At 41.8% G+C, this 18,655-nt stretch overlaps 19 pseudogenes; all 19 read right to left on the reverse strand.

The window, feature by feature from the left end:
• Positions 1-864: 864 nt before the first annotated feature.
• LOC137121866 (5S ribosomal RNA) lies at positions 865-983 on the reverse strand (annotated as a pseudogene).
• An 856-nt stretch (positions 984-1,839) lies between these two features.
• LOC137121901 (5S ribosomal RNA) lies at positions 1,840-1,958 on the reverse strand (annotated as a pseudogene).
• An 856-nt stretch (positions 1,959-2,814) lies between these two features.
• Positions 2,815-2,933, reverse strand: LOC137121868 (5S ribosomal RNA; annotated as a pseudogene).
• Positions 2,934-3,787: 854 nt separating this feature from the next.
• Positions 3,788-3,906, reverse strand: LOC137121903 (5S ribosomal RNA; annotated as a pseudogene).
• An 857-nt stretch (positions 3,907-4,763) lies between these two features.
• Positions 4,764-4,882, reverse strand: LOC137121869 (5S ribosomal RNA; annotated as a pseudogene).
• Positions 4,883-5,739: 857 nt separating this feature from the next.
• On the reverse strand, positions 5,740-5,848 carry LOC137121862 (5S ribosomal RNA; annotated as a pseudogene).
• An 866-nt stretch (positions 5,849-6,714) lies between these two features.
• LOC137121870 (5S ribosomal RNA) lies at positions 6,715-6,833 on the reverse strand (annotated as a pseudogene).
• An 867-nt stretch (positions 6,834-7,700) lies between these two features.
• On the reverse strand, positions 7,701-7,819 carry LOC137121871 (5S ribosomal RNA; annotated as a pseudogene).
• An 867-nt stretch (positions 7,820-8,686) lies between these two features.
• LOC137121872 (5S ribosomal RNA) lies at positions 8,687-8,805 on the reverse strand (annotated as a pseudogene).
• Positions 8,806-9,662: 857 nt separating this feature from the next.
• On the reverse strand, positions 9,663-9,781 carry LOC137121874 (5S ribosomal RNA; annotated as a pseudogene).
• Positions 9,782-10,638: 857 nt separating this feature from the next.
• On the reverse strand, positions 10,639-10,757 carry LOC137121848 (5S ribosomal RNA; annotated as a pseudogene).
• Positions 10,758-11,614: 857 nt separating this feature from the next.
• On the reverse strand, positions 11,615-11,733 carry LOC137121849 (5S ribosomal RNA; annotated as a pseudogene).
• An 857-nt stretch (positions 11,734-12,590) lies between these two features.
• On the reverse strand, positions 12,591-12,709 carry LOC137121844 (5S ribosomal RNA; annotated as a pseudogene).
• Positions 12,710-13,576: 867 nt separating this feature from the next.
• Positions 13,577-13,695, reverse strand: LOC137121875 (5S ribosomal RNA; annotated as a pseudogene).
• Positions 13,696-14,562: 867 nt separating this feature from the next.
• On the reverse strand, positions 14,563-14,681 carry LOC137121876 (5S ribosomal RNA; annotated as a pseudogene).
• Positions 14,682-15,538: 857 nt separating this feature from the next.
• On the reverse strand, positions 15,539-15,657 carry LOC137121877 (5S ribosomal RNA; annotated as a pseudogene).
• An 857-nt stretch (positions 15,658-16,514) lies between these two features.
• Positions 16,515-16,633, reverse strand: LOC137121850 (5S ribosomal RNA; annotated as a pseudogene).
• An 857-nt stretch (positions 16,634-17,490) lies between these two features.
• LOC137121852 (5S ribosomal RNA) lies at positions 17,491-17,609 on the reverse strand (annotated as a pseudogene).
• An 857-nt stretch (positions 17,610-18,466) lies between these two features.
• LOC137121845 (5S ribosomal RNA) lies at positions 18,467-18,585 on the reverse strand (annotated as a pseudogene).
• Between the last annotated feature and the right edge of the window lie 70 nt (positions 18,586-18,655).

The raw sequence follows: 18,655 nt of genomic DNA on the forward strand, positions 1-18,655 counted from the left end.
CATTTGACATCATCAACAGCTCCTAAAAACGCTGGAGAAGCAGAATGCATGACACTTGCTAAGAAGAAGATAAATGTGGCAAAGTACAAAGTACTATAACTGTACTGGTCTGTTACGCCCCTGTCTAGGGGGTCAGGGTGAAACATACAAAGATAAATTTGCATGTTCCCTCTCCGATCCTCAAACCAAAATCCAGGATTGAGATGTTCCAACAGAATGATATTTATTTTAAACGAAAGAAAGTGTCAAACAAAACATGACACTACAACTCAGGGCGAACCAAGGCCAACATAATAAACAAAATAAGCCATTTCCCACAGAAAGTGTTCGCTAGCCTGATAGAAATAAACAAACCAAAAGACAGTCGCTAACCCTAACTCCTTAATGTGAAAACAAGTGAAAACAATCAAAAGAAAATGGCAGTCCACCCCTACAGATTTAATACTATTTACAAAATATACAATTTATAACAAAACCACGTCACAAAACCTAACAATTCAAAAATGCTAAATAAGGTTTGGAAACCAAGAACAGCAAACAGGTGCTGATGCCAGAAAGAGCCTCGCTTGCTGTTGGGAACCGTACTTTTAAAACTCCAGGAAGTGTAGGATGGACCAATCAGCTTCCTGTACTGCCCCCCAATCCGGCCAATCAGGCAGGGCACCTATAAGAACAAGAAAATAAAAACAACACATATGGCCAGGACCGTAACATGGTCTACTAGTAATGAAGCACGATGGTTGGCAAACCAATAAAGTAGCAAAACAGCAATGAAAGAACAAAATTTGATGAAAATATAGAACAATTTCTATGAATAAATAGGCAGTAACACCAGCTTGTGCTGCCCGTAAACCCAAGCAAAAAAGCTTACAGCACCTGGTATTCCCAGGCGGTCTTCCTACCAAGTACTAACCAGGCCCGGCTCTATTTGGCTGCCGAGATCGGACGAGATCGGGCGCTTAGAGAGCGGTGTGGCCGTAAGCTGCATTTGACATCATCAACAGCTCTTAAAAACGCTGGAGAAGCAGAATGCATGACACTTGCTAAGAAGAAGATAAATATGGCAAAGTACAAAGTACTATAACTGTACTGGTCTGTTACGCCCCTGTCTAGGGGGTCAGGGTGAAACATACAAAGATAAATTTGGATGTTCCCTCTCCGATCCTCAAACCAAAATCCAGGATTGAGATGTTCCAACAGAATGATATTTATTTTAAACGAAAGAAAGTGTCAAACAAAACATGACTCTACAACTCAGGGCGAACCAAGGCCAACATAATAAACAAAATAAGCCATTTCCCACAGAAAGTGCTAGCTAGCCTGATAGAAATAAACAAACCAAAAGACAGTCGCTAACCCTAACTCCCTAATGTGAAAACGGTCCAAAGAAAATGGCAGTTCACCCCTACAGATTTAATACTATTTACAAAATATACAATTTATAACAAAACCACGTCACAAAACCTAACAATTCAAAAATGCTAAATAAGGTTTGGAAACCAAGAACAGCAAACAGGTGCTGATGCCAGAAAGAGCCTCGCTTGCTGTTGGGAACCGTACTTTTAAAACTCCAGGAAGTGTAGGATGGACCAATCAGCTTCCTGTACTGCCCCCCAATCCGGCCAATCAGGCAGGGCACCTATAAGAACAAGAAAATAAAAACAACACATATGGCCAGGACCGTAACATGGTCTACTAGTAATGAAGCACGATGGTTGGCAAACCAATAAAGTAGCAAAACAGCAATGAAAGAACAAAATTTGATGAAAATATAGAACAATTTCTATGAATAAATAGGCAGTAACACCAGCTTGTGCTGCCCGTAAACCCAAGCAAAAAAGCTTACAGCACCTGGTATTCCCAGGCGGTCTTCCTACCAAGTACTAACCAGGCCCGGCTCTATTTGGCTGCCGAGATCGGACGAGATCGGGCGCTTAGAGAGCGGTGTGGCCATAAGCTGCATTTGACATCATCAACAGCTCTTAAAAACGCTGGAGAAGCAGAATGCATGACACTTGCTAAGAAGAAGATAAATATGGCAAAGTACAAAGTACTATAACTGTACTGGTCTGTTACGCCCCTGTCTAGGGGGTCAGGGTGAAACATACAAAGATAAATTTGGATGTTCCCTCTCCGATCCTCAAACCAAAATCCAGGATTGAGATGTTCCAACAGAATGATATTTATTTTAAACGAAAGAAAGTGTCAAACAAAACATGACTCTACAACTCAGGGCGAACCAAGGCCAACATAATAAACAAAATAAGCCATTTCCCACAGAAAGTGCTAGCTAGCCTGATAGAAATAAACAAACCAAAAGACAGTCGCTAACCCTAACTCCCTAATGTGAAAACGGTCCAAAGAAAATGGCAGTTCACCCCTACAGATTTAATACTATTTACAAAATATACAATTTATAACAAAACCACGTCACAAAACCTAACAATTCAAAAATGCTAAATAAGGTTTGGAAACCAAGAACAGCAAGCAGGTGCTGATGCCAGAAAGAGCCTCGCTTGCTGTTGGGAACCGTACTTTTAAAACTCCAGGAAGTGTAGGATGGACCAATCAGCTTCCTGTACTGCCCCCCAATCCGGCCAATCAGGCAGGGCACCTATAAGAACAAGAAAATAAAAACAACACATATGGCCAGGACCGTAACATGGTCTACTAGTAATGAAGCACGATGGTTGGCAAACCAATAAAGTAGCAAAACAGCAATGAAAGAACAAAATTTGATGAAAATATAGAACAATTTCTATGAATAAATAGGCAGTAACACCAGCTTGTGCTGCCCGTAAACCCAAGCAAAAAAGCTTACAGCACCTGGTATTCCCAGGCGGTCTTCCTACCAAGTACTAACCAGGCCCGGCTCTATTTGGCTGCCGAGATCGGACGAGATCGGGCGCTTAGAGAGCGGTGTGGCCGTAAGCTGCATTTGACATCATCAACAGCTCTTAAAAACGCTGGAGAAGCAGAATGCATGACACTTGCTAAGAAGAAGATAAATGTGGCAAAGTACAAAGTACTATAACTGTACTGGTCTGTTACGCCCCTGTCTAGGGGGTCAGGGTGCAACATACAAAGATAAATTAGCATGTTCCCTCTCCGATCCCCAAACCAAAATCCAGGATCGAGATGTTCCAACAGAATGATATTTATTTTAAACGAAAGAAAGTGACAAACAAAAAATGACACAACTCATGGCGAACCAAGGCCAACATAATAAACAAAATAAGCCATTTCCCACAGAAAGTGTTAGCTAGCCTGATAGAAATAAACAAACCAAAAGATAGTCGCTAACCCTAACTCCCTAATGTGAAAACACTCCAAAGAAAATGGCAGTTCACCCCTACAGATTTAATACTATTTACAAAATATACAATTTATAAACAAAAACACGGCACAAAACCTAACAATTCAAAAATGCTAAATAAGGTTTGGAAACCAAGAACAGCAAACAGGTGCTGCTGCCAGAAAGAGCCTCGCTAGCTGTTGGGAACCGTACTTTTAAAACTCCAGGAAGTGAAGGATGGACCAATCAGCTTCCTGTACTGCCCCCCAATCCGGCCAATAAGGCAGGGCACCTATAAGAACAACAAAATAAAAACAACACATATGGCCAGGACCGTAACATGGTCTACTAGTAATGAAGCACGATGGTTGACAAACCAATAAAGTAGCAAAACAGCAATGAAAGAACAAAATTTGATGAAAATATAGAACAATTTCTATGAATAAATAGGCAGTAACACCAGCTTGTGCTGCCCGTAAACCCAAGCAAAAAAACTTACAGCACCTGGTATTCCCAGGCGGTCTTCCTACCAAGTACTAACCAGGCCCGGCTCTATTTGGCTGCCGAGATCGGACGAGATCGGGCGCTTAGAGAGCGGTGTGGCCGTAAGCTGCATTTGACATCATCAACAGCTCCTAAAAACGCTGGAGAAGCAGAATGCATGACACTTGCTAAGAAGAAGATAAATGTGGCAAAGTACAAAGTACTATAACTGTACTGGTCTGTTACGCCCCTGTCTAGGGGGTCAGGGTGCAACATACAAAGATAAATTAGGATGTTCCCTCTCCGGTCTCCAAACCATAATCCAGGATCGAGATGTTCCAACAGAATGATATTTATTTTAAACGAAAGAAAGTGTCAAACAAAACATGACACTACAACTCAGGGCGAACCAAGGCCAACATAATAAACAAAATAAGCCATTTCCCACAGAAAGTGCTAGCTAGCCTGATAGAAATAAACAAACCAAAAGACAGTCGCTAACCCTAACTCCCTAATGTGAAAACAGTCCAAAAAAAATGGCAGTTCACCCCTACAGATTTAATACTATTTACAAAATATACAATTTATAAACAAAACCACGGCACAAAACCAAACAATTCAAAAATGCTAAATAAGGTTTGGAAACCAAGAACAGCAAACAGGTGCTGATGCCAGAAAGAGCCTCGCTAGCTGTTGGGAACCGTACTTTTAAAACTCCAGGAAGTGTAGGATGGACCAATCAGCTTCCTGTACTGCCCCCCAATCCGGCCAATCAGGCAGGGCACCTATAAGAACAAGAAAAGAAAAACAACACATATGCCCAGGACCGTAACATGGTCTACTAGTAATGAAGCACGATGGTTGACAAACCAATAAAGTAGCAAAACAGCAATGAAAGAACAAAATTTGATGAAAATATGGAACAATTTCTATGAATAAATAGGCAGTAACACCAGCTTGTGCTGCCCGTAAACCCAAGCAAAAAAGCTTACAGCACCTGGTATTCCCAGGCGGTCTTCCTACCAAGTACTAACCAGGCCCGGCTCTATTTGGCTGCCGAGATCGGACGAGATCGGGCGCTTAGAGAGCGGTGTGGCCGTAAGCTGCATTTGACATCATCAACAGCTCTTAAAAACGCTGGAGAAGCAGAATGCATGACACTTGCTAAGAAGAAGATAAATGTGGCAAAGTACAAAGTACTATAACTGTACTGGTCTGTTACGCCCCTGTCTAGGGGGTCAGGGTGCAACATACAAAGATAAATTAGGATGTTCCCTCTCCGGTCTCCAAACCATAATCCAGGATCGAGATGTTCCAACAGAATGATATTTATTTTAAACGAAAGAAAGTGTCAAACAAAACATGACACTACAACTCAGGGCGAACCAAGGCCAACATAATAAACAAAATAAGCCATTTCCCACAGAAAGTGCTAGCTAGCCTGATAGAAATAAACAAACCAAAAGACAGTCGCTAACCCTAACTCCCTAATGTGAAAACAGTCCAAAAAAAATGGCAGTTCACCCCTACAGATTTAATACTATTTACAAAATATACAATTTATAAACAAAACCACGGCACAAAACCTAACAATTCAAAAATGCTAAATAAGGTTTGGAAACCAAGAACAGCAAACAGGTGCTGCTGCCAGAAAGAGCCTCGCTAGCTGTTGGGAACCGTACTTTTAAAACTCCAGGAAGTGAAGGATGGACCAATCAGCTTCCTGTACTGCCCCCCAATCCGGCCAATAAGGCAGGGCACCTATAAGAACAACAAAATAAAAACAACACATATGGCCAGGACCGTAACATGGTCTACTAGTAATGAAGCACGATGGTTGACAAACCAATAAAGTAGCAAAACAGCAATGAAAGAACAAAATTTGATGAAAATATGGAACAATTTCTATGAATAAATAGGCAGTAACACCAGCTTGTGCTGCCCGTAAACCCAAGCAAAAAAACTTACAGCACCTGGTATTCCCAGGCGGTCTTCCTACCAAGTACTAACCAGGCCCGGCTCTATTTGGCTGCCGAGATCGGGCGCTTAGAGAGCGGTGTGGCCGTAAGCTGCATTTGACATCATCAACAGCTCCTAAAAACGCTGGAGAAGCAGAATGCATGACACTTGCTAAGAAGAAGATAAATGTGGCAAAGTACAAAGTACTATAACTGTACTGGTCTGTTACGCCCCTGTCTAGGGGGTCAGGGTGAAACATACAAAGATAAATTTGCATGTTCCCTCTCCGATCCTCAAACCAAAATCCAGGATTGAGATGTTCCAACAGAATGATATTTATTTTAAACGAAAGAAAGTGTCAAACAAAACATGACACTACAACTCAGGGCGAACCAAGGCCAACATAATAAACAAAATAAGCCATTTCCCACAGAAAGTGTTCGCTAGCCTGATAGAAATAAACAAACCAAAAGACAGTCGCTAACCCTAACTCCTTAATGTGAAAACAAGTGAAAACAATCAAAAGAAAATGGCAGTCCACCCCTACAGATTTAATACTATTTACAAAATATACAATTTATAACAAAACCACGTCACAAAACCTAACAATTCAAAAATGCTAAATAAGGTTTGGAAACCAAGAACAGCAAACAGGTGCTGATGCCAGAAAGAGCCTCGCTTGCTGTTGGGAACCGTACTTTTAAAACTCCAGGAAGTGTAGGATGGACCAATCAGCTTCCTGTACTGCCCCCCAATCCGGCCAATCAGGCAGGGCACCTATAAGAACAAGAAAATAAAAACAACACATATGGCCAGGACCGTAACATGGTCTAGTAGTAATGAAGCACGATGGTTGGCAAACCAATAAAGTAGCAAAACAGCAATGAAAGAACAAAATTTGATGAAAATATAGAACAATTTCTATGAATAAATAGGCAGTAACACCAGCTTGTGCTGCCCGTAAACCCAAGCAAAAAAGCTTACAGCACCTGGTATTCCCAGGCGGTCTTCCTACCAAGTACTAACCAGGCCCGGCTCTATTTGGCTGCCGAGATCGGACGAGATCGGGCGCTTAGAGAGCGGTGTGGCCGTAAGCTGCATTTGACATCATCAACAGCTCTTAAAAACGCTGGAGAAGCAGAATGCATGACACTTGCTAAGAAGAAGATAAATATGGCAAAGTACAAAGTACTATAACTGTACTGGTCTGTTACGCCCCTGTCTAGGGGGTCAGGGTGAAACATACAAAGATAAATTTGGATGTTCCCTCTCCGATCCTCAAACCAAAATCCAGGATTGAGATGTTCCAACAGAATGATATTTATTTTAAACGAAAGAAAGTGTCAAACAAAACATGACACTACAACTCAGGGCGAACCAAGGCCAACATAATAAACAAAATAAGCCATTTCCCACAGAAAGTGCTAGCTAGCCTGATAGAAATAAACAAACCAAAAGACAGTCGCTAACCCTAACTCCCTAATGTGAAAACAAGAGAAAACAATCAAAAGAAAATGGCAGTCCACCCCTACAGATTTAATACTATTTACAAAATATACAATTTATAAACAAAACCACGGCACAAAACCTAACAATTCAAAAATGCTAAATAAGGTTTGGAAACCAAGAACAGCAAACAGGTGCTGCTGCCAGAAAGAGCCTCGCTAGCTGTTGGGAACCGTACTTTTAAAACTCCAGGAAGTGTAGGATGGACCAATCAGCTTCCTGTACTTCCCCCAAATCCGGCCAATCAGGCAGGGCACCTATAAGAACAACAAAATAAAAACAACACATATGGCCAGGACCGTAACATGGTCTACTAGTAATGAAGCACGATGGTTGACAAACCAATAAAGTAGCAAAACAGCAATGAAAGAACAAAATTTGATGAAAATATAGAACAATTTCTATGAATAAATAGGCAGTAACACCAGCTTGTGCTGCCCGTAAACCCAAGCAAAAAAGCTTACAGCACCTGGTATTCCCAGGCGGTCTTCCTACCAAGTACTAACCAGGCCCGGCTCTATTTGGCTGCCGAGATCGGACGAGATCGGGCGCTTAGAGAGCGGTGTGGCCGTAAGCTGCATTTGACATTATCAACAGCTCTTAAAAACGCTAGAGAAGCAGAATGCATGACACTTGCTAAGAAGAAGATAAATGTGGCAAAGTACAAAGTACTATAACTGTACTGGTCTGTTACGCCCCTGTCTAGGGGGTCAGGGTGAAACATACAAAGATAAATTTGCATGTTCCCTCTCCGATCCTCAAACCAAAATCCAGGATTGAGATGTTCCAACAGAATGATATTTATTTTAAACGAAAGAAAGTGTCAAACAAAACATGACACTACAACTCAGGGCGAACCAAGGCCAACATAATAAACAAAATAAGCCATTTCCCACAGAAAGTGCTAGCTAGCCTGATAGAAATAAACAAACCAAAAGATAGTCGCTAACCCTAACTCCTTAATGTGAAAACAAGAGAAAACAATCAAAAGAAAATGGCAGTCCACCCCTACAGATTTAATACTATTTACAAAATATACAATTTATAAACAAAACCACAACACAAAACCTAACAATTCAAAAATGCTAAATAAGGTTTGGAAACCAAGAACAGCAAACAGGTGCTGATGCCAGAAAGAGCCTCGCTAGCTGTTGGGAACCGTACTTTTAAAACTCCAGGAAGTGTAGGATGGACCAATCAGCTTCCTGTACTGCCCCCCAATCCGGCCAATCAGGCAGGGCACCTATAAGAACAAGAAAATAAAAACAACACATATGCCCAGGACCGTAACATGGTCTACTAGTAATGAAGCACGATGGTTGACAAACCAATAAAGTAGCAAAACAGCAATGAAAGAACAAAATTTGATGAAAATATGGAACAATTTCTATGAATAAATAGGCAGTAACACCAGCTTGTGCTGCCCGTAAACCCAAGCAAAAAAGCTTACAGCACCTGGTATTCCCAGGCGGTCTTCCTACCAAGTACTAACCAGGCCCGGCTCTATTTGGCTGCCGAGATCGGACGAGATCGGGCGCTTAGAGAGCGGTGTGGCCGTAAGCTGCATTTGACATCATCAACAGCTCTTAAAAACGCTGGAGAAGCAGAATGCATGACACTTGCTAAGAAGAAGATAAATGTGGCAAAGTACAAAGTACTATAACTGTACTGGTCTGTTACGCCCCTGTCTAGGGGGTCAGGGTGCAACATACAAAGATAAATTAGGATGTTCCCTCTCCGGTCTCCAAACCATAATCCAGGATCGAGATGTTCCAACAGAATGATATTTATTTTAAACGAAAGAAAGTGTCAAACAAAACATGACACTACAACTCAGGGCGAACCAAGGCCAACATAATAAACAAAATAAGCCATTTCCCACAGAAAGTGCTAGCTAGCCTGATAGAAATAAACAAACCAAAAGACAGTCGCTAACCCTAACTCCCTAATGTGAAAACAGTCCAAAAAAAATGGCAGTTCACCCCTACAGATTTAATACTATTTACAAAATATACAATTTATAAACAAAACCACGGCACAAAACCAAACAATTCAAAAATGCTAAATAAGGTTTGGAAACCAAGAACAGCAAACAGGTGCTGATGCCAGAAAGAGCCTCGCTAGCTGTTGGGAACCGTACTTTTAAAACTCCAGGAAGTGTAGGATGGACCAATCAGCTTCCTGTACTGCCCCCCAATCCGGCCAATCAGGCAGGGCACCTATAAGAACAAGAAAAGAAAAACAACACATATGCCCAGGACCGTAACATGGTCTACTAGTAATGAAGCACGATGGTTGACAAACCAATAAAGTAGCAAAACAGCAATGAAAGAACAAAATTTGATGAAAATATGGAACAATTTCTATGAATAAATAGGCAGTAACACCAGCTTGTGCTGCCCGTAAACCCAAGCAAAAAAGCTTACAGCACCTGGTATTCCCAGGCGGTCTTCCTACCAAGTACTAACCAGGCCCGGCTCTATTTGGCTGCCGAGATCGGACGAGATCGGGCGCTTAGAGAGCGGTGTGGCCGTAAGCTGCATTTGACATCATCAACAGCTCTTAAAAACGCTGGAGAAGCAGAATGCATGACACTTGCTAAGAAGAAGATAAATGTGGCAAAGTACAAAGTACTATAACTGTACTGGTCTGTTACGCCCCTGTCTAGGGGGTCAGGGTGCAACATACAAAGATAAATTAGGATGTTCCCTCTCCGGTCTCCAAACCATAATCCAGGATCGAGATGTTCCAACAGAATGATATTTATTTTAAACGAAAGAAAGTGTCAAACAAAACATGACACTACAACTCAGGGCGAACCAAGGCCAACATAATAAACAAAATAAGCCATTTCCCACAGAAAGTGCTAGCTAGCCTGATAGAAATAAACAAACCAAAAGACAGTCGCTAACCCTAACTCCCTAATGTGAAAACAGTCCAAAAAAAATGGCAGTTCACCCCTACAGATTTAATACTATTTACAAAATATACAATTTATAAACAAAACCACGGCACAAAACCTAACAATTCAAAAATGCTAAATAAGGTTTGGAAACCAAGAACAGCAAACAGGTGCTGATGCCAGAAAGAGCCTCGCTAGCTGTTGGGAACCGTACTTTTAAAACTCCAGGAAGTGTAGGATGGACCAATCAGCTTCCTGTACTGCCCCCCAATCCGGCCAATCAGGCAGGGCACCTTTAAGAACAAGAAAATAAAAACAACACATATGGCCAGGACCGTAACATGGTCTACTAGTAATGAAGCACGATGGTTGGCAAACCAATAAAGTAGCAAAACAGCAATGAAAGAACAAAATTTTATGAAAATATAGAACAATTTCTATGAATAAATAGGCAGTAACACCAGCTTGTGCTGCCCGTAAACCCAAGCAAAGAAGCTTACAGCACGTGGTATTCCCAGGCGGTCTTCCTACCAAGTACTAACCAGGCCCGGCCCTATTTGGCTGCCGAGATCGGACGAGATCGGGCGCTCAGAGAGCGGTGTGGCCGTAAGCTGCATTTGACATCATCAACAGCTCTTAAAAACGCTGGAGAAGCAGAATGCATGACACTTGCTAAGAAGAAGATAAATGTGGCAAAGTACAAAGTACTATAACTGTACTGGTGTGTTACGCCCCTGTCTAGGGGCTCAGGGTGCAACATACAAAGATAAATTAGCATGTTCCCTCTCCGATCCCCAAACCAAAATCCAGGATCGAGATGTTCCAACAGAATGATATTTATTTTAAACGAAAGAAAGTGTCAAACAAAACATGACACTACAACTCAGGGCGAACCAAGGCCAACATAATAAACAAAATAAGCCATTTCCCACAGAAAGTGCTAGCTAGCCTGATAGAAATAAACAAACCAAAAGACAGTCGCTAACCCTAACTCCCTAATGTGAAAACAGTCCAAAGAAAATGGCAGTTCACCCCTACAGATTTAATACTATTTACAAAATATACAATTTATAAACAAAACCACGGCACAAAACCTAACAATTCAAAAATGCTAAATAAGGTTTGGAAACCAAGAACAGCAAACAGGTGCTGATGCCAGAAAGAGCCTCGCTAGCTGTTGGGAACCGTACTTTTAAAACTCCAGGAAGTGTAGGATGGACCAATCAGCTTCCTGTACTGCCCCCCAATCCGGCCAATCAGGCAGGGCACCTATAATAACAAGAAAAGAAAAACAACACATATGGCCAGGACCGTAACATGGTCTACTAGTAATGAAGCACGATGGTTGGCAAACCAATAAAGTAGCAAAACAGCAATGAAAGAACAAAATTTGATGAAATTATAGAACAATTTATATGAATAAATAGGCAGTAACACCAGCTTGTGCTGCCCGTAAACCCAAGCAAAGAAGCTTACAGCACGTGGTATTCCCAGGCGGTCTTCCTACCAAGTACTAACCAGGCCCGGCCCTATTTGGCTGCCGAGATCGGACGAGATCGGGCGCTCAGAGAGCGGTGTGGCCGTAAGCTGCATTTGACATCATCAACAGCTCTTAAAAACGCTGGAGAAGCAGAATGCATGACACTTGCTAAGAAGAAGATAAATGTGGCAAAGTACAAAGTACTATAACTGTACTGGTCTGTTACGCCCCTGTCTAGGGGGTCAGGGTGCAACATACAAAGATAAATTAGCATGTTCCCTCTCCGATCCCCAAACCAAAATCCAGGATCGAGATGTTCCAACAGAATGATATTTATTTTAAACGAAAGAAAGTGTCAAACAAAACATGACACTACAACTCAGGGCGAACCAAGGCCAACATAACAAACAAAATAAGCCATTTCCTACAGAAAGTGCTAGCTAGCCTGATAGAAATAAACAAACCAAAAGACAGTCGCTAACCCTAACTCCCTAATGTGAAAACAGTCCAAAGAAAATGGCAGTTCACCCCTACAGATTTAATACTATTTACAAAATATACAATTTATAAACAAAACCACGGCACAAAACCTAACAATTCAAAAATGCTAAATAAGGTTTGGAAACCAAGAACAGCAAACAGGTGCTGATGCCAGAAAGAGCCTCGCTAGCTGTTGAGAACCGTACTTTTAAAACTCCAGGAAGTGTAGGATGGACCAATCAGCTTCCTGTACTGCCCCCCAATCCGACCAATCAGGCAGGGCACCTATAAGAACAAGAAAATAAAAACAACACATATGGCCAGGACCGTAACATGGTCTACTAGTAATGAAGCACGATGGTTGGCAAACCAATAAAGTAGCAAAACAGCAATGAAAGAACAAAATTTGATGAAAATATAGAACAATTTCTATGAATAAATAGGCAGTAACACCAGCTTGTGCTGCCCGTAAACCCAAGCAAAAAAGCTTACAGCACCTGGTATTCCCAGGCGGTCTTCCTACCAAGTACTAACCACGCCCTGCCCTATTTGGCTGCCGAGATCGGACGAGATCGGGCGCTCAGAGAGCGGTGTGGCCGTAAGCTGCATTTGACATCATCAACAGCTCTTAAAAACGCTGGAGAAGCAGAATGCATGACACTTGCTAAGAAGAAGATAAATGTGGCAAAGTACAAAGTACTATAACTGTACTGGTCTGTTACGCCCCTGTCTAGGGGCTCAGGGTGCAACATACAAAGATAAATTAGCATGTTCCCTCTCCGATCCCCAAACCAAAATCCAGGATCGAGATGTTCCAACAGAATGATATTTATTTTAAACGAAAGAAAGTGTAAAACAAAACATGACACTACAACTCAGGGCGAACCAAGGCCAACATAATAAACAAAATAAGCCATTTCCCACAGAAAGTGCTAGCTAGCCTGATAGAAATAAACAAACCAAAAGACAGTCGCTAACCCTAACTCCCTAATGTGAAAACAAGAGAAAACAATCAAAAGAAAATGGCAGTCCACCCCTACAGATTTAATACTATTTACAAAATATACAATTTATAAACAAAACCACGGCACAAAACCTAACAATTCAAAAATGCTAAATAAGGTTTGGAAACCAAGAACAGCAAACAGGTGCTGCTGCCAGAAAGAGCCTCGCTAGCTGTTGGGAACCGTACTTTTAAAACTCCAGGAAGTGTAGGATGGACCAATCAGCTTCCTGTACTTCCCCCAAATCCGGCCAATCAGGCAGGGCACCTATAAGAACAACAAAATAAAAACAACACATATGGCCAGGACCGTAACATGGTCTACTAGTAATGAAGCACGATGGTTGACAAACCAATAAAGTAGCAAAACAGCAATGAAAGAACAAAATTTGATGAAAATATAGAACAATTTCTATGAATAAATAGGCAGTAACACCAGCTTGTGCTGCCCGTAAACCCAAGCAAAAAAGCTTACAGCACCTGGTATTCCCAGGCGGTCTTCCTACCAAGTACTAACCAGGCCCGGCTCTATTTGGCTGCCGAGATCGGACGAGATCGGGCGCTTAGAGAGCGGTGTGGCCGTAAGCTGCATTTGACATTATCAACAGCTCTTAAAAACGCTAGAGAAGCAGAATGCATGACACTTGCTAAGAAGAAGATAAATGTGGCAAAGTACAAAGTACTATAACTGTACTGGTCTGTTACGCCCCTGTCTAGGGGGTCAGGGTGAAACATACAAAGATAAATTTGCATGTTCCCTCTCCGATCCTCAAACCAAAATCCAGGATTGAGATGTTCCAACAGAATGATATTTATTTTAAACGAAAGAAAGTGTCAAACAAAACATGACACTACAACTCAGGGCGAACCAAGGCCAACATAATAAACAAAATAAGCCATTTCCCACAGAAAGTGCTAGCTAGCCTGATAGAAATAAACAAACCAAAAGATAGTCGCTAACCCTAACTCCTTAATGTGAAAACAAGAGAAAACAATCAAAAGAAAATGGCAGTCCACCCCTACAGATTTAATACTATTTACAAAATATACAATTTATAAACAAAACCACAACACAAAACCTAACAATTCAAAAATGCTAAATAAGGTTTGGAAACCAAGAACAGCAAACAGGTGCTGATGCCAGAAAGAGCCTCGCTAGCTGTTGGGAACCGTACTTTTAAAACTCCAGGAAGTGTAGGATGGACCAATCAGCTTCCTGTACTGCCCCCCAATCCGGCCAATCAGGCAGGGCACCTATAAGAACAAGAAAATAAAAACAACACATATGCCCAGGACCGTAACATGGTCTACTAGTAATGAAGCACGATGGTTGACAAACCAATAAAGTAGCAAAACAGCAATGAAAGAACAAAATTTGATGAAAATATGGAACAATTTCTATGAATAAATAGGCAGTAACACCAGCTTGTGCTGCCCGTAAACCCAAGCAAAAAAGCTTACAGCACCTGGTATTCCCAGGCGGTCTTCCTACCAAGTACTAACCAGGCCCGGCTCTATTTGGCTGCCGAGATCGGACGAGATCGGGCGCTTAGAGAGCGGTGTGGCCGTAAGCTGCATTTGACATCATCAACAGCTCTTAAAAACGCTGGAGAAGCAGAATGCATGACACTTGCTAAGAAGAAGATAAATGTGGCAAAGTACAAAGTACTATAACTGTACTGGTCTGTTACGCCCCTGTCTAGGGGGTCAGGGTGCAACATACAAAGATAAATTAGGATGTTCCCTCTCCGGTCTCCAAACCATAATCCAGGATCGAGATGTTCCAACAGAATGATATTTATTTTAAACGAAAGAAAGTGTCAAACAAAACATGACACTACAACTCAGGGCGAACCAAGGCCAACATAATAAACAAAATAAGCCATTTCCCACAGAAAGTGCTAGCTAGCCTGATAGAAATAAACAAACCAAAAGACAGTCGCTAACCCTAACTCCCTAATGTGAAAACAGTCCAAAAAAAATGGCAGTTCACCCCTACAGATTTAATACTATTTACAAAATATACAATTTATAAACAAAACCACGGCACAAAACCAAACAATTCAAAAATGCTAAATAAGGTTTGGAAACCAAGAACAGCAAACAGGTGCTGATGCCAGAAAGAGCCTCGCTAGCTGTTGGGAACCGTACTTTTAAAACTCCAGGAAGTGTAGGATGGACCAATCAGCTTCCTGTACTGCCCCCCAATCCGGCCAATCAGGCAGGGCACCTATAAGAACAAGAAAAGAAAAACAACACATATGCCCAGGACCGTAACATGGTCTACTAGTAATGAAGCACGATGGTTGACAAACCAATAAAGTAGCAAAACAGCAATGAAAGAACAAAATTTGATGAAAATATGGAACAATTTCTATGAATAAATAGGCAGTAACACCAGCTTGTGCTGCCCGTAAACCCAAGCAAAAAAGCTTACAGCACCTGGTATTCCCAGGCGGTCTTCCTACCAAGTACTAACCAGGCCCGGCTCTATTTGGCTGCCGAGATCGGACGAGATCGGGCGCTTAGAGAGCGGTGTGGCCGTAAGCTGCATTTGACATCATCAACAGCTCTTAAAAACGCTGGAGAAGCAGAATGCATGACACTTGCTAAGAAGAAGATAAATGTGGCAAAGTACAAAGTACTATAACTGTACTGGTCTGTTACGCCCCTGTCTAGGGGGTCAGGGTGCAACATACAAAGATAAATTAGGATGTTCCCTCTCCGGTCTCCAAACCATAATCCAGGATCGAGATGTTCCAACAGAATGATATTTATTTTAAACGAAAGAAAGTGTCAAACAAAACATGACACTACAACTCAGGGCGAACCAAGGCCAACATAATAAACAAAATAAGCCATTTCCCACAGAAAGTGCTAGCTAGCCTGATAGAAATAAACAAACCAAAAGACAGTCGCTAACCCTAACTCCCTAATGTGAAAACAGTCCAAAAAAAATGGCAGTTCACCCCTACAGATTTAATACTATTTACAAAATATACAATTTATAAACAAAACCACGGCACAAAACCTAACAATTCAAAAATGCTAAATAAGGTTTGGAAACCAAGAACAGCAAACAGGTGCTGATGCCAGAAAGAGCCTCGCTAGCTGTTGGGAACCGTACTTTTAAAACTCCAGGAAGTGTAGGATGGACCAATCAGCTTCCTGTACTGCCCCCCAATCCGGCCAATCAGGCAGGGCACCTTTAAGAACAAGAAAATAAAAACAACACATATGGCCAGGACCGTAACATGGTCTACTAGTAATGAAGCACGATGGTTGGCAAACCAATAAAGTAGCAAAACAGCAATGAAAGAACAAAATTTTATGAAAATATAGAACAATTTCTATGAATAAATAGGCAGTAACACCAGCTTGTGCTGCCCGTAAACCCAAGCAAAGAAGCTTACAGCACGTGGTATTCCCAGGCGGTCTTCCTACCAAGTACTAACCAGGCCCGGCCCTATTTGGCTGCCGAGATCGGACGAGATCGGGCGCTCAGAGAGCGGTGTGGCCGTAAGCTGCATTTGACATCATCAACAGCTCTTAAAAACGCTGGAGAAGCAGAATGCATGACACTTGCTAAGAAGAAGATAAATGTGGCAAAGTACAAAGTACTATAACTGTACTGGTGTGTTACGCCCCTGTCTAGGGGCTCAGGGTGCAACATACAAAGATAAATTAGCATGTTCCCTCTCCGATCCCCAAACCAAAATCCAGGATCGAGATGTTCCAACAGAATGATATTTATTTTAAACGAAAGAAAGTGTCAAACAAAACATGACACTACAACTCAGGGCGAACCAAGGCCAACATAATAAACAAAATAAGCCATTTCCCACAGAAAGTGCTAGCTAGCCTGATAGAAATAAACAAACCAAAAGACAGTCGCTAACCCTAACTCCCTAATGTGAAAACAGTCCAAAGAAAATGGCAGTTCACCCCTACAGATTTAATACTATTTACAAAATATACAATTTATAAACAAAACCACGGCACAAAACCTAACAATTCAAAAATGCTAAATAAGGTTTGGAAACCAAGAACAGCAAACAGGTGCTGATGCCAGAAAGAGCCTCGCTAGCTGTTGGGAACCGTACTTTTAAAACTCCAGGAAGTGTAGGATGGACCAATCAGCTTCCTGTACTGCCCCCCAATCCGGCCAATCAGGCAGGGCACCTATAATAACAAGAAAAGAAAAACAACACATATGGCCAGGACCGTAACATGGTCTACTAGTAATGAAGCACGATGGTTGGCAAACCAATAAAGTAGCAAAACAGCAATGAAAGAACAAAATTTGATGAAATTATAGAACAATTTATATGAATAAATAGGCAGTAACACCAGCTTGTGCTGCCCGTAAACCCAAGCAAAGAAGCTTACAGCACGTGGTATTCCCAGGCGGTCTTCCTACCAAGTACTAACCAGGCCCGGCCCTATTTGGCTGCCGAGATCGGACGAGATCGGGCGCTCAGAGAGCGGTGTGGCCGTAAGCTGCATTTGACATCATCAACAGCTCTTAAAAACGCTGGAGAAGCAGAATGCATGACACTTGCTAAGAAGAAGATAAATGTGGCAAAGTACAAAGTACTATAACTGTACTGGTCTGTTACGCCCCTGTCTAGGGGGTCAGGGTGCAACATACAAAGATAAATTAGCATGTTCCCTCTCCGATCCCCAAACCAAAATCCAGGATCGAGATGTTCCAACAGAATGATATTTATTTTAAACGAAAGAAAGTGTCAAACAAAACATGACACTACAACTCAGGGCGAACCAAGGCCAACATAACAAACAAAATAAGCCATTTCCTACAGAAAGTGCTAGCTAGCCTGATAGAAATAAACAAACCAAAAGACAGTCGCTAACCCTAACTCCCTAATGTGAAAACAGTCCAAAGAAAATGGCAGTTCACCCCTACAGATTTAATACTATTTACAAAATATACAATTTATAAACAAAACCACGGCACAAAACCTAACAATTCAAAAATGCTAAATAAGGTTTGGAAACCAAGAACAGCAAACAGGTGCTGATGCCAGAAAGAGCCTCGCTAGCTGTTGAGAACCGTACTTTTAAAACTCCAGGAAGTGTAGGATGGACCAATCAGCTTCCTGTACTGCCCCCCAATCCGACCAATCAGGCAGGGCACCTATAAGAACAAGAAAATAAAAACAACACATATGGCCAGGACCGTAACATGGTCTACTAGTAATGAAGCACGATGGTTGGCAAACCAATAAAGTAGCAAAACAGCAATGAAAGAACAAAATTTGATGAAAATATAGAACAATTTCTATGAATAAATAGGCAGTAACACCAGCTTGTGCTGCCCGTAAACCCAAGCAAAAAAGCTTACAGCACCTGGTATTCCCAGGCGGTCTTCCTACCAAGTACTAACCACGCCCTGCCCTATTTGGCTGCCGAGATCGGACGAGATCGGGCGCTCAGAGAGCGGTGTGGCCGTAAGCTGCATTTGACATCATCAACAGCTCTTAAAAACGCTGGAGAAGCAGAATGCATGACACTTGCTAAGAAGAA

The sequence above is a fragment of the Channa argus genome, unplaced genomic scaffold (genome assembly GCF_033026475.1).
Source record: "Channa argus isolate prfri unplaced genomic scaffold, Channa argus male v1.0 Contig131, whole genome shotgun sequence".
Lineage (NCBI taxonomy): Eukaryota > Metazoa > Chordata > Actinopteri > Anabantiformes > Channidae > Channa > Channa argus.